The sequence below is a fragment of the Hippopotamus amphibius genome, chromosome 11 (assembly GCF_030028045.1).
Source record: "Hippopotamus amphibius kiboko isolate mHipAmp2 chromosome 11, mHipAmp2.hap2, whole genome shotgun sequence".
NCBI classification, from domain to species: Eukaryota; Metazoa; Chordata; class Mammalia; order Artiodactyla; family Hippopotamidae; genus Hippopotamus; species Hippopotamus amphibius.
Window position 1 is genome coordinate 55,291,836 of NC_080196.1, and position 15,359 is coordinate 55,307,194.

At 38.0% G+C, this 15,359-nt stretch overlaps 1 pseudogene; it reads left to right on the forward strand.

Annotated features, from left to right (window-relative positions):
• Window positions 1-708: 708 nt before the first annotated feature.
• LOC130831276 (tripartite motif-containing protein 5-like) lies at window positions 709-7,551 on the forward strand (annotated as a pseudogene).
• The last annotated feature ends 7,808 nt before the right edge of the window (window positions 7,552-15,359 follow it).

A 15,359-nucleotide genomic window follows, 5' to 3' on the forward strand; every position in this document is an offset into this window, starting at 1 on the left:
TTTGCAGATCTGATTAAAGGGTTTGCTCTTATCATGTATACAAACATGTTGTCATATATAATGTCATGATAATAAAGGAAATCATTGTATATGTACAGCAAATGAAGGCAATGGTTACACTGTAAATAGTTTAGTTAGAGCAGGTGTTTGTGATGAAAGAACATGTAAGAAGAGTGTTTATTGAAGTATAAGAGAGAGTCATACTGATATCAAGGGCAGCACTCCATGCTGAGAAAAGAGTGGGTATAAAAGTCCAACATCATTAAGTGGTTTCTACCTTTTGATATTGAGGATGCTTCTTGGGGCATGGGAAAGAAAAAGCAGATAGATGGTGGATCATACAAGTATCTTAGTAGAAAAGGTATCAGGTAATCCTTTTGCTTAGTAAAATTAAATAATAAGAATCATTGCACAGATAAGGATGGAATTTGTCATGTGACATGAATGATGAACTGAAAGTGAAGTTTTTACAATTATTATGAAATTTCCTTTTGGCCAGGTTACCAAGCTCCTTCACTTGTTTCTCCCTGTTTTCTTTTGTTTCCTTCAATAAATTGATCTTAGACTGTACTTGATTTAAACACAATTAGTATTATGTATTTCTATCTTTCTTACTCTGCCCCTTTTTATCCTGCCCAATCATGCAGAGATCTGTGAGCAAGAGAACCCACAGAAGTCAGGACAGGTAGGAGCGGAGGAATGGCTGCAATGACTTCAGGACATTTAGTGAAACTACAGGAGGAGGTGACCTGCCCTATTTTCCTGGAGCTTCTGAAAGAACCCCTGAGCCTTGACTGTGGCCACACCTTCTGTGAAGCCTGCATCACTGCAAAAAACAAGGAGGCAGTGATTGACCAAGAGGGGGAGAGCAGCTGCCCTGTGTGTGCAGAATCATGTATGAGCCTAATAGGCACCTGGCCAACATAATGGAGAGGCTCCAAGAGGTCAAGCTGAGCCTGGAGGAGCAAGAGGGAAATCTGTGTGTGCGCCATGGAGAGAAACTCCTGCTCTTCTGTGAGGAGGATGGGAAGGTCATTTGCTGGCTTTGCGAGCAGTCCCAGGAGCACTGTGGTCACCCCACATTGCTCATGGAGGAGGCTGCTGAGAAGTACCAGGTAAGAGACCAGAGAGGAGAAAAGACAGGTCAGAAAATGGTACTTGAGGGGAAATCTCTACTTTGCATTAGACTTTAATTACCTGATCACCATGAACCTGAGGTCTGTGATCTCTTTTCTTCCTATCTCCACCCTCTTACATCTGAAGGAAATCTCTGTGCATTCTGCCAATTACAAAGTAATAACTCTACACACAGACTCTTAGCCAGAAGCAGACACTTGTAGGTTGTGCTAATAGGTGGACACCTGGTGCCCAAGAGAAGCTCTCATTACCCCTTTGAACAGGAGGGGTAACTAGGACACTGGGTGGATTGAGGTGTAAGTTGTTTCCCTTCTGCAGGATCAGGTTTCTTTTAGAACAAAGAGAACCAGTCTTCTCTTGGCAAGTATACAGGGACTTCTATCACTTGAATCATAAAGAACACATTCCCCACCTCAGGTTTTCTTCTAGGTGATAGATTCTAATTGCTGTTCTCACAGTTTCTGTAGGGTCTATTCTCTTTGGAAATCTGCCTCATTTCTCCTCTACAGTGATGCTGAGAAAGCCCATAGCTTGACCCTAGTGTGTTTCTTTTCTCACAGAAGATGCTCCAGGTATATCTAGAGAGGCTGAAGGGGGAGCAGCAGGAAGCTGAGGAGTTGGGATGTGATTTCAGAGAAAAGATTGCTACCTGGAAGGTAGGAGGTGAAACTTCCTAAGGGAGTTAGATTATCAGGACAGGACCTTGGGTTAGTCACAAACAGATGCTTTCCTCTTTGTTCCCTGACAGTTAAGTCACTTGACTAGTCCTTTTCTTCATCCTTTTCCCGAGAGGGGTGGGTGCTGAAAAGTGAACATATCACAAATGAACACAGATACTGGAAGGGAGGTGTTCATATGGAGGGAGTCTCTGGTGAGGATGGCTAGTGAATTTCAGATTCCATTCCTGTCATGTGTTTTAGCCTTTGACTCTTCTCGGGCAGACATTTGTCAGTGGCTCATTGTTCAATCCTCAGCATTCAAGTTTTTGGCAGAGGGAGATGGGAGGAGGTCAGGACTAATGCAAGGAGGCACAAGCATCCTGGACAGATGTGTGAAGTCTGAGCCACACCTAGGGAACAAATCTGGCTCTGAGTTGTTATCAATAATGCAGACTTGGGGGATTATTGTGGAGTGTGATAGAAAACGATAGGAAAAGTCAGTTTCCCCAAGAGTTGCTTTCCTCCTCTCTCTCTGTCCCTATCCCTGTCTCCCTCTCTCTCTCATTCCTGAAGAAGCAAATACAACATGAGAGACAAAATATGCAGGCAGAGTTTAAAAAACTGAGAGTGATCTTGGACACTGAGGAACTAAAGGAACTGCAAAAGCTGAGCAATGAAGAGGAAGTTGGTCTACGTACCATGGCAGACTCTGAGAATGAGCTGGTCCAGCAGAGCCAGTTGGTGAGAGATCTCATCGTAGATCTGGAGTGTCGTTTGCAGGGGTCAACAATGGAGATGCTGCAGGTAAGACTTGGGAAGAAGCCCCTGCATCTGAGATATGAGAAGCATGAAGACAAAGTTTCCAGCTCTTCTGTGTTGCCGTGCTCTTTTTGGTGCTTTCACTAAAGTTGCCTTGGCCCTGCAGTACCCCTTCCCTGCATGTATTTCAGAGGTTATAAGTGAATACATGAATTGAATACAGGAATAACAAGGGAAATTTTTATTTATTTATTTCTAAAATGCCAAGTTCAGTGCAAAACTTTGATTGTGGAGAGAAGATTCATTGTGTTCGGTGGTTTTCTAAAGGCCTCTGCTATCTGTGATCTAGTGTTAAGCATTTATTGGGTACCTCTCCATGATCCAGCTTAGTCCCAGACAAACACATGCACTTCGGATTCCAAGAGGCTTTTTCTTTTCCCCTCAATATGCTGAGGTTTTCTTCCTCTTTCTCTGTTTCTGAAGAAAATTTTTGAAAGACTTATTTATTCTTTAAATATTCAGTGGAATTCACTAGAGAAGACATCTCACTCTGGGTGTTTTTTTTTTTTTTTCAAATACACAATTTAATGAGTTTTGACATGTATATGCCCATGAAACCATGATCAAAACAATATATTGAGTGTATTCATCTTCCCAAAGACTCCTTGTGCCCCTTTGTAATTCCTGCCTTCTATTCCACTCCCCTTGCCACTCCGAAGCAACCACTGATATGCAGACTGTCACTATAACTATGGGTGTGTCTTATTAAAAGGGTTTAAAAAATTTTACTTGTATTAGAATTATTTAGATTTTTTGCACTCCTTGAATCAGTTTTTGTATGTTTTTGTAGGAATTTGTCTATTCTAAGTTGTCTGATTTGTAAGCATAAAGTTAGTTATAATAATGCTTTATTACCCCTTTAATTTCTGTAATATTCATGGTAATGTCTCCTCTTTTATTCCTGATTTTGGTGATTTGCTTTTTCACTTTTTTTGTGGTCAGTTTTTTTATGTTTTGCTAAATTATTGATTTTAAAAAACAAACATTGTTTTAGTTATTTTGTCTATTTCTTATCCTTTCTTATTCATTTATTTCTGCTCTTACATTTATTGTTTTCTTTGTGTGTGTGTGTCTTTGTACATATTTGTGTGTGTGTGTGGGGGAGGTGGGTGGGTGTGCTGGTTTAATTTACTATTCCTTTCTTAGTTCCTTGAAGTGGAAACTTGGATCTCTGATTTGAGACCATCTCCTCTGATATAGTGTTTAATGATATAAGGGCACTTAATTCATTTTATTTCATACATTTTGATTATTTAGTTTTAATTTTTATTCAGTTCAACTTATTCTTAAATTTCTTTTGCAGTTTTGTTGTTTTGCTTTTTAAACCTTGGAGTTTTTAGAGTGTGTTGGTAATGAGAAAATACTTGGTGATTTCTGAGTTTCACTTCTGCTGTGGGTTTCAAATTTAATTCTGCAGTAATCAGAGAACATATATTTTTATTATTTCAAGCTTTTAAGTTTATTAATACTTGTTTATGGCCTAAAATACTGAGTGTACAGAAAAATTTTCATTATGAATTTGAAAAGATTGTATTCTTCATTCATTGGGTACAACGGACTATAGCTGCCACTTAGGTCAACTTGGTTGATAGTTTGTATATGTCTTCTATAAAAATGATGGTTTCCATACAAAATGTTCTCTCATTCTTGAGAGTGAGTTATTGAAATCTAGAACTATCATTACTGAATTGTGTATTTCTCCTTTCATTTTTGCTTTGAATAGTTTGAAGTCTTCTATCAGGTGCATGTACATTTATAACTGGTATATCTTTTTAATGTACTGAACCTTTTATAATTATGAAATTTCCCTTTCATTCTCTCATAACATTAATCTTAAAGTCTATTTTGTGTAATATTAATGTAAATAATTGACCTTTTTTGATTACTGCTTGCATGGTATGTATTTTTCTGTTTTTTACTTTTGCCCTTTCTTTGCCTTGATTATGTCTCATAAATAGCAGTAGTTGCATTTTGCTTTTTATCCAGGTCAGCAATCTCTGATTTCAATTGAGGCATTAACACATGACATTTAATGCAGTTATTGATATGGCTGTAATTAAATGTACTCTTCTGCTATTTGCTTTCTCTATGGCTACTGTAGGCTTCATTCTTCTCTTTCTCCTTACTACCTTCTTTTGTGTTAAACAGATATTTCTAGTATAAAATTTTGTCTTCTTATTTTCTAACTAGTTTTTTAGTTTTTTTTCCTAAGTTGGTCTAGTGATTAAAACATATTTCCTATGCTATCATGATCTAGTTCAGACTAATGTTTACTTAGTTTCAGTAAAATAGACACTTCCTGAAGCATCACTTTTTGTTTCCTTTCAGCGACAACACAGTGATACTTTAACATGGACACCTGACCCTACAGGCTAACACCTGTAGGCATCTGAACTTTTTTCTATAACAGGGAAGAGAAGCTCTCTTTTTTCTGGAGTTAATACCAGGAGGTTTATGTTTCCTTCACAAACTGAGAAAAAGGGTCAATATAGGTTGAATAAATAGAATTGGAGAAAGACACAGACCAGATTAGGAAGACAATGTTTGACTTTCAAAATTAAACTATGATTCAAGTTGCAACTGTCCTCCTATCCTTTATTCTTTCTTTACTTATTCTAGTTTAATTTGATTTTTGTCATATACACAAAAGAACCCTAATGCAGAGAGCATTTTTTTTGAAACTCAGATGTTTCCCTTGTTTTTGGTGACATGGGGGAAGTAAATCTGAAGTAAAAGTGATTAAATACAGTGGTACATACCTAATCAAACAAGCAAAACAATAAATGTGATGATTAAGAAGATTAGATGGCTAAAAACTGTTAAGGACCCAGAGTATACTGACTCAGTAGAGACTAAAGTGCAGGTAAATGCACTAGGTTTTGGGCAGTGTGTATATATTGGTAACATTTTGAAAATGGGGTACAAGAGAAGAGACAACTTGTTTGGCAAAAAAGTTACATATTAGACATCCTAAGTTACTGATTCCTGTGGCTTATTTACTACTGAATATATTAATATGCATTTACAAGACAAAGTTGAGTAAAAATAAAAGAAATGGAAATCAACTGCACACATGTGTATGCTGAATTTGAAGGAGTGGAAGAGATCACTAATAGTGTATAAGATGAGAAGAGAGAGACCTTAAAAACACCTAGAGAAATGCATTTGTTTCCTTGTACCCTAAATAAAAGCCATATAAATATCTTGAGGAATATTAGGTTTCTGTATTCATCTTTGATTCTCCAAAGCCTCATTTAATACTTTGCAAATAGTAGTATATCATTTCAGTTTTGTTGAATAAATGAAAGAACCATGAATTATTCAAATCATCTCATGGGTCAACAGAATTACAGACCTCTTTTTCTTCCCATGAATATGTCTCAACTCCAGATACTAGAAGCCTCATGCTTCCACAAAGGGAAAAGCCTTTTTACCTTTTTGGAAACCTGACAACATCACATGACTCTTCTGGAATGACTGACCTTACTCTTCTCTTTACTTTTTGACTCTCACATTGAGACCATCTCTATTCTCACAATCAGGGGCTGATGGGGATGTGATGAAGCTTTATAGGTGGGGGTACCTATCACTTCTTGACTCATGTTATCTTTTTTCTCACTGGGATGTGAATGGTGTCATGCAAAGGTTTGTGTGGGAGACCAGAGATGGTCCTTTTGTGCTGTGAAAGTAATGTAAAGCTACTAAAGTTATCTGTGGTCAATTAAAATAAAACAATGCTCAGGGCAGAAAAATGGAGTATAGATTTACCTTAGATTTCTGTTCACAAATCATGGCTAGATTGTTCTATAAACATTGAGAATGGACCAGATTCTGTGGTAGAGAATTTTTGTTGTGGGAAGTTGCAGAATTTGGGACAGTAGCAGTATTAAGAATAAGGCATTACAGTGTCAAGTCCCTGTGACTTCATAAATTCAATTCACATCGGGTGTCATTATGCAACTCAAGTTCCCACATTTAATAGGTGCTTCTCTTATCATGGGAAGGTTGAGTCTTCTTTACCTGCCAAGGACCTAGAATTGGAGACAATTCCTTTATATTTGAATTTTCAACTGCATATAGAAGAGACCAGGTCCTTCTATATCTTTCTGTTTAGATTTCCAAAAACAGACTTGAATCTTAAGAAATATTCTGGCCCTGGTACAAACCATTGATCCATCTTGGTCCCATAATTTAGAAGTCACAATGAAAAGGCAGCATCCTTGTGTCTGAATTTGCACAAGTACACGGCAGTAGCAAGATCTTTACAAACACATGAAATTTAGATCCTGTTAGTTTAATGTCTTCTTTTCCAAGGGTTTGTCATTATTCCCAGAGAACCTGAAATCTCAGGGTATTCTGAAGGCCTCCATATTGGACAGCAGCCTTTGAAGGTCTGGGGACTCTCTAGACAGTGTTCTCATACCTGACAGGTCTCAAACACCTAGAAGCCAGGCTCTGCAACCTCATTTTCTGACACCTCCCTGGGAGCACATACTTATGCAGTGACTTTTGCACAAATTAATTTTTTTAGGTACCAAAGATTTGTTTTGTTAAATGTATTTTTTCATACAATTTCATATGATCTCAAGGAGGTAGAGAGGGAGAGGTTAATGATTTCATTTTGGAAGGAAGAAACTGTCCTTCAGACAGGTCAAGATCTTCCCAGATTTCACACAGAGTGTAACTGGAAAGGTGGACACGAGCACATTTCTTCTGGCTCCAAGGTCAGGCATCCACTCGCTCCTTTCCGAGGGTTTCCAGAGAAGACAATTCAAGTGCATAAATGGGGTAGGAGTATTGCACATCAGTGGTTTCAGAGGGACACAAACTCAGAGGTGTGGGGGTCAATTTTTGTTTTCTCAAGGAGTGAGACCTTGATTCTGAAGAAACCAACAACTTTCTCTGAGGAACAGAGGATAGCATTTCGAGCTCCTGATCTGAGAGACATACTGCAAGTGTTTAATGGTGAGGAGTTATACCTTAGTGGGTGTGTATGAGATTCTTGTGATGGATGGGAAATGGGGAGGAGGCTCCAATTTCTAGGTGTGGATGGAGACAGTGAAGTTTAGATACTATGTGCTGATGACATGGTCATATTTATGGGGAATGACCAGGGGCTTGGTTCATCCTCTCTTTTACCAGTTCACTACCTCACCATAGCCCTTCCCCTAATTTGGAGTGGATTTCATTGCTAACTCCTTTGCTTATATTTAATATTATGGATTTTTATCATTTCAGAGTTGAGAAATGTGCAATGCCACTGGGGTAAGGAGACATCACACTGTCATTAAGCCACACTGTTCTCACCATCTTCTAGAAGATTTTATTTTTTTAGGAGGTCTTATGTTTTAAGACCCATACTTCCTAGGTCTTAAACAGAAACATATCTTTCCACTCAAGTTATTCTAAGCAACCTTTTATAATGTCACAAATAAAACTACATCATCACCCTAAGCCAAGCCTATAATTTTTCAACAGTTCACGTGACTCTGAATCCTCCCAAGGGTACATCAAATGTTGCCATTTCTGCGGATGCAAGACAAGTGAGATATGTGCACAATCAGCAACAATATAATGAATATCACAATATTGATTATGAAGATAATGGTGTCCTGGGCTCCCCCGTTATCACATCAGGGAGACATTACTGGGAGAGAGACGTGTCAGAGAAACGTGCCTGGATCCTGGGCGTATATAGTGAAAAATGCCCTGAATATAATGTGAAGTTACCAGAGAATTATGCCCCGTCCCTTTCTTTATTTGGTAACTACAACCCTAAAAGAACAAATAGAATAAATATATGTAATGTACAGTTTCCAGTTGAAACCAGTATAAATTGTCAAACTGTTTACTCGAGATATCAACCTAAATATGGCTATTGGGTCATAGGGTTAAAGCATGATTCTGTATATAATGCTTTTAATGATTCTTCCTCCTCAGATCCCTTGATCTTACCACTTTCCCTGAGTGTTCCTCCCCGTCGTATTGGAGTTTTCCTAGACTATAATGCTCACATAATCTCTTTTCTTAATGTCACAAACCATGGGTTTGTCATCTATAAATTCTCCTCATGTTCCTTTTCTGAGAACACTTATCCATATTTCAATCCTATGAAATGTGATACCCCCATGACTCTGTGCTCACCAGACTTTTGAACCTTATCACACCCACTTCTCTGCAGTGCTGCATGCTATGGGTTCACCTTACACACCTATGTTTATAGGTACCATTCTCATTTTTGTCCTTGCTCCATCTCCTTTGTCTTTTAAATGTCCTTTATTCATCAGTAGGGTGTACAATTTGCCTTGTGTCATATTTTCTCCAATATCATATTTGCATTAGGAGAAAATCTTAATTCACCATTTTCCATACCCCAAGGGAAAATGACTGATGTCCCATAAAGAAAGAGTAGTATCAAGTTAGCACCTCTGCCAAATTTTTACAATCTCATTTCCTCTGCCCCTGACTGAGAAGATGAAGGAAAGCTTCTCAACAACTTTTGTGTATTAGAGACCTAGTACAGGAGTCATTCACCAAACAAGACATCCTGAGCAGTGTCTCTGTTTACCCATCATGTCCCTTATTCATCAAGTAGTTAAGGAGAAAATATCATAAATGATATGTACTGAGTGGAAGTTTTGTGCCCAGAGTGTCTGAGTTCAAGTCCTGTCTCTCCACATATTAGCAGTGCAACCTAGAATAACCTCCCTAAATGCTATGTTTATTTTCTTAATGTAATCTTGGTATAAAATCTGCAGCATACATAAGATCATTGTCAGAAGATAAATGCTATTGAGTGTAAAACATCTAAGTGTCTCAAGTTAATAATAAATATTTGATCTATTCGTTACTGAAAAATTCAACCTATGTCAGTGTATTTTTTTTCTTTTCATTTTGTATGTACCCAGTTTATTGAGGAGTTGCAAATCATTGCAGTGTAGACATAAAAGTTTAATTTTTTTCTACAGCTGCTCCCCAACTCTATTATGTTCAACTCCCCTTCCTCCTACTTTTCTTTATTTACATCTCACTCTTTCATATGTCTCCAGTCTCGTCTAGTAGTTTGAATTGTCTCATTTAAAACTCACTCCTATTTATTGTAAAGTTTTCATCGCAAACATGATTTAAAGTTGTTTTCTCCCCACCCAGGTTAGAACCATCTTGGCCTCTAACAGTCTGAAGTGAGGATGAGGAGGTTGAGTGCCTTCAGAGGCACAAGTGTTTTTTTTATTGAAGTCTCATTTTCCAAATCCTAGATACCTCTGTGCTGCTGTCAAGACTACTTCAGCTCTTCCTGTCATAGAAAAGCATGTATGTGTGTGTGCTCACAGTTAGGATTTTATTATAATTCTGGGGTTGCTACATACAGGCTCTTGTCAAGTAAACTATATTCTATGGAATTCAGTTTCTCATTTTTTAAAAAGTGTACAAAACTTACCTAATTAGTATTGTGAATATTAAACAATACAGTGCTTGCATTAACTTCTGTAAGTCCTAGCACAAAAGCAATAGTCCGATATGGTGTTTATTCTTTTTTTTTGGTTCCCTCTTACTGTGACTGAAATAAATCATTTTCAGAATACATATTAGTTTATTTTCAACATTATTACCCTTTGTTTTAAGAAACAGAAAAAAATTGATTAAAGAATTACAATTTCCTTTAAATTTTACCTAATTGTTAAATGTTTCTATATAGCTGCTTTATTTTATTTTTTTTTAAAGTTCTGTAGTAATTCTATTTCATTGAAATTGAATTTAAATTTGGGCTCTGTTTGTGCAGCTTTAAAAAGTTATCATTCAGTGTGATACATTAAGCCTCAGAAGTGTAATTGTGGGATTTCTTAACAATGGTGTAGGTAGGTGTTGTGTGTGCCCTTGGTCAGCCTTACTTTTGCAATGAGGTAAATGTTCTCAGGAATAAAGACAAAAGTCTATTATCTTCCTTTAGTGAGAGAAGAGGGGAACTGTTTCTGCAATGGATGTTCATTCAGGGCTTGGTGGGATCTGATGTCTTTTGAAATTTTTAATCCCAACAGAGTCAAAGTTTGTTTTTTTTTTTTTTTTTAAGTGGATCAAGTGCACCTGCTCTCATCCCTGCTTCCCCAAAATTCCATCTTCCTTACCTTTGGATGACCTTTAATTTGACAAGTGTTTCCAAGGAGGATTTTTTCTAGTTTCTGTATCTGTGTGGGTATGCACACACCTATATCTTAGCACTCATCCTTGGAAACAGGGGAAAATGGGTCTTTTAAATATTTCCTTTGACCTGTGCCTTCCTGTCACCCCATTGCTACAATGACTGAGACTCTGACTCACTTGGAAAATCTGTACTCTTGAATTATTGACAAATGACTCTCCGGGGACATTGATGCCTTTTCCTTTACTGGAATGCCTAGTCCTCCAGTTCAGGATGAAGTACCGAGTTACAAGAAAATGAGGAACTGAATTTTTACAGACAACAAAAAAATCTGTACACTGAGAGGCATATACTTTCTAACAGAGACTCAGGGCCCAGAAATAAATCCCTCAGCTGAAAAGAAGATGACATCGTTAGGTACCTCCCAGTCACATAGTCTGTTCCCAGTAAAAGGCCAAAGAAGGCAGCCTGGAAGTTCTTCAGTAATTGGTGCTGGGAAAATTGGACAGCTACATCAGGAGAATGAGAATTGAACATTTCCTCCCACCATATACAAAAGTAAACTCAAAATGGATTAAACTCTTAAATGTTAAGTCCTAAAATCATAAAAGTCCTACAAGAGAATATAGGTAGAACACTGTTGGACATAAATCATAGCAATATATTTTTGCATTTCTCTGTAGGCAAAATAAGTAAAAGCCAAAATAAACAAGTGGGACCAAAGTAAACTTAAAAGCTTTTGCACAGTGAAGGAAACATTCAACGAAATAAAGACGACCTACAGAATGGGAGAAAAACTTGTAACTGAAATGAATAATAATCAGTTAATATTCAAAATTTTTAGGGAGGAATCAAGATGGTAGAGTAGGAGGATGTGCACTCACTCCCTCCTGCAAGAGCACCAGAATTACAACTAAATGCTGAACAATCATTGACAGAAAGACACAGAAAGACACATTGACAGAAACTCACCAAAAGAAAAAAAAAAACACCCCGCATCCAGAGACAAAGGAGACGCCACAATGAGATGGTAGGAGGGGCACAATTGCATTAAAATAAAATCCCATAAATGCTGGGTGGGTGACTCACAAACTGGAAAACAGTTATACCGCACAAGACTACCCACTAAAATGAGGGTTCTGAGCCCCACATCAGGCCTCCTAACCTGGGGGTCCAGCAATGGGAGGAGGTAATCACAGAGAATCAGATTTTGAAAGCAAGCAGGATTTGATTGCAGGACCTCCACAGGACTGGGGGAAATGGAGACTCCACTCTTCGAGGGCACACAAAAAATAGTGTGCTCACCAGGACCCAGGGGGAAGGAGCAGTGACCCCATAGGAGACTGAACCAGACTTACCTGCTGGTGTTGGAGAGTTGCCTGCAGAGGTGGGGGGCAACTGTGGCTCACCGAGGAGACAGGGGCACTGGCAGCAGGGTTTCTGGGAAGTGCACATTGGCGTGAGCCCTCCCAGAGTGTGCCATTAGCCCCTCCAAAGAGCCTGTAAGCTCCAGTGCTGGGTAGCCTCAGGCCAAACAAGAAAAAAGGTGGGAACACAGCCCCACCCATTGGCAGACAAGAAGATTGAAGTTTTACTGAGCTCCACCCACCAAATCAGATTAGTTTTACTGAGCTCCGCCCACCCAGCCCAACCCACCATCAGTCCCTCCCATCAGGAAGCACCCATGAGCCTCCCAGGTAGCTTCCTCCACAAGAGGGCAGACAGCAGTAGCAGCAGTATTTCATCTTGTGGAGCTGAAAACCACAGCCACAGAAAGACAGAGAAAATGAAAAGGCAAAAGAGTTTGTAACAGATGAAGGGACGAGATAAAATGCCAGAAAAACAACTAAATGAAAAGGAGATAGGCACCCTTACAGAAGAAGAATTCAGAATAATGATGGCGAAGAAGATCCAGGACTTTGAAAAAAGCCTGGATACAAAGATTGAAAAGTTGCAAGAAAAGTTTACCAAAGACCTAGAAGAATTAAAGAACAAACAAACAGAGATATGCAACACAATAACGGAAATGAAAAATACACTAGAAGGAGCCAATAGCAGATTAACTGAGGCAGAAGGGCAAATAAGTGAGCTGGAAGACAGAATGGTGATAATCACTGATGTGGAAAAGAATAAAGAAAAAAGAATGAAAAGAACTGAAGACAGCCTAAGAGCCCTCTGGGACAATGTTAAACACACCAACATTCGCTTTATAGGGGTCCCAGAAGGAGACAAGAGAGAGAAAGGACCTAAGAAAATATTGGAAGAGATTGTAGTCGAAAACTTCCCTAACATGGGAAAGGAAATAGGTACCCAAATCCAGGAAGCACAGAGAGTCCCAGGCAGGATAAACCCAAGGAGAAACATGCCAAGACATATAGTAGTCAAACTGACAAAAATTAAAGACAGAGAAAAGTTATTAAAAGCAACAAGGGAAAAACAACAAATAATATACAAGGGACCTCCCATAAGGTTGACAGCTGATTTCTCAGCAGAAAGTCTGCAAGCCAGAAGGGAGTGGCATGATATATTTCAAGTGATGAAAGGGAAGAACCTGCAACCAAGAATACTCTACCCAGCAAGGATCTCATTCAGATTCAAGGGAGAAATCAAAATCTTTCCATACAAGCAACAGCTAAGAGAATTCAGCACCACCAAACCAGCCCTACAACAAATGCTAAAGGAATTTCTCTAAGTGGGAAACATACAAGAAGAAAAGGACCTACAAAAACAAAAACAAAATGATTAAGACAATGGTACTAGGAACATACATATCAATAATTACCTTGAATGTAAATGGACTAAATGCACCAACCAGAAGACACAGCCTGGATGAATGGATACAAAAAGAAGACCCATATATATGCTGTCTACAAGAGACCCACTTCAGACCTAGGGACACATACAGACTGAAAGTGAGGGGATGGAAAAAGATATTCCATGCAAATGGAAATCAAAAGAAAGCTGGAGTAGCAATACTCATATCAGATAATATAGACTTTAAAATAAAAAATGTTACAAGAGACAAGAAAGGACACTACATAAAGATCAAGGAATCCATCCAAGAAGAAGAGATAACAATTATAAATATATATGCTCCCAATATTGGAGTACCTTAGTACATAAGGCAAATGCTAACAACTATGAAAGAGGAAATTGACAGGTCACAATCATAGTGGGGGAATTTAACACCCCACTTACACCAATGGACAGATCATCAGACAGAAACTTGATAAGGAAACACAGGTTTAAATGACACAATAAATCAGCTTGATTTAATAGATATCTATAGGACATTACATCCAAAAACAGCAGATCACGTGTTCTTCTCAAGTGCACATGGAACATTCTCCAGGATAGATCACATTTTGGGTCATAATCAAGCCTTGGTAAATTCAAGAAAATTGAAATTGTATCAAGTATCTTTTCTGATCGCAATCCTATGAGATTAGAAATCAATTACAGGGAAAAAACTGTAAGAAATGCAAACACATGGAGGCTAAAAAATACACTACTAAATAACCAAGAGATCACTGAAGAAATCAAAGAGGAAATCAAAAAATACCTAGAGACAAATGACAATGAAAACACAACAATCCAAAACCGATGGGATGCAGCAAAGGCAGTTCTAAGAGGGAAGTTTATAGCAATACAATCCTACTTCATGAAACAAGAAAAATCCCAAATAAACAACCTAAACTTACACCTCAAGAAACTAGAGAAAGAAGAGAAAACAAAACCCAAATTTAGTAGAAGGAGAGAAATCATAAAGATCAGATCAGAGATAAAACAAAAAGAAATGAAGGAAACAATAGCAAAAATCAATAAAACTATAAGCTGGTTGTTTGAGAAGAGAAATAAAATTGATAAACCTCTAGCAAGACTCATCAAGAAAAGGAGGGAGAGGACTCAAATCAAGAAAATTAGAACTGAAATAGGAGAGGTTACAACAGACACCACAGAAATAAAAACACCATAAGAGACTACTACAAGCAACTATATGCCAATAAAATGGACAACCTGGAGGAAATAGACAGATTCTTAAAAAGGTATAATCTTCCAAGACTGAATCAGGAAGAAATCAAAAATATGAACAGACCAATCACAAGTACTGAAATTGAGACTGTGATTAAAAATCTTCCAAAAAACAAAAGTCCAGGACCAGATGGATTCACAGGTGAATTTTATCAAACATTTAGAGAAGAGCTAACACCCATCCTTCTCAAGCTCTTCCAAAAAATTTGAGAGGAAGGAACACTCCCACTCATTTTATGAGGCCACCATCACCCTGATACCAAAACCAGACAAAGATGCCTCAAAAAAAGAAAATTACAGACCAATATCACTGATGAATTTAGATGCAAAAATCCTCAACAAAATACTAGCCAACAGAATCCAACATCCCATTAAAAGGATCACACACCATGATCAAGTTGAGTTTATCCCTGGAATGCAAAGATTCTTTAATATATGCAAATCTATCAAAGTGATATACAATATTACAAATTGAAGGATAAACCACATGATCATCTCCATAGACGCAGAAAAAGCTTTTGACAAAATTCAACACCCATTTATGATAAAAACTCTCCAGAAAATGGGCATAGAAG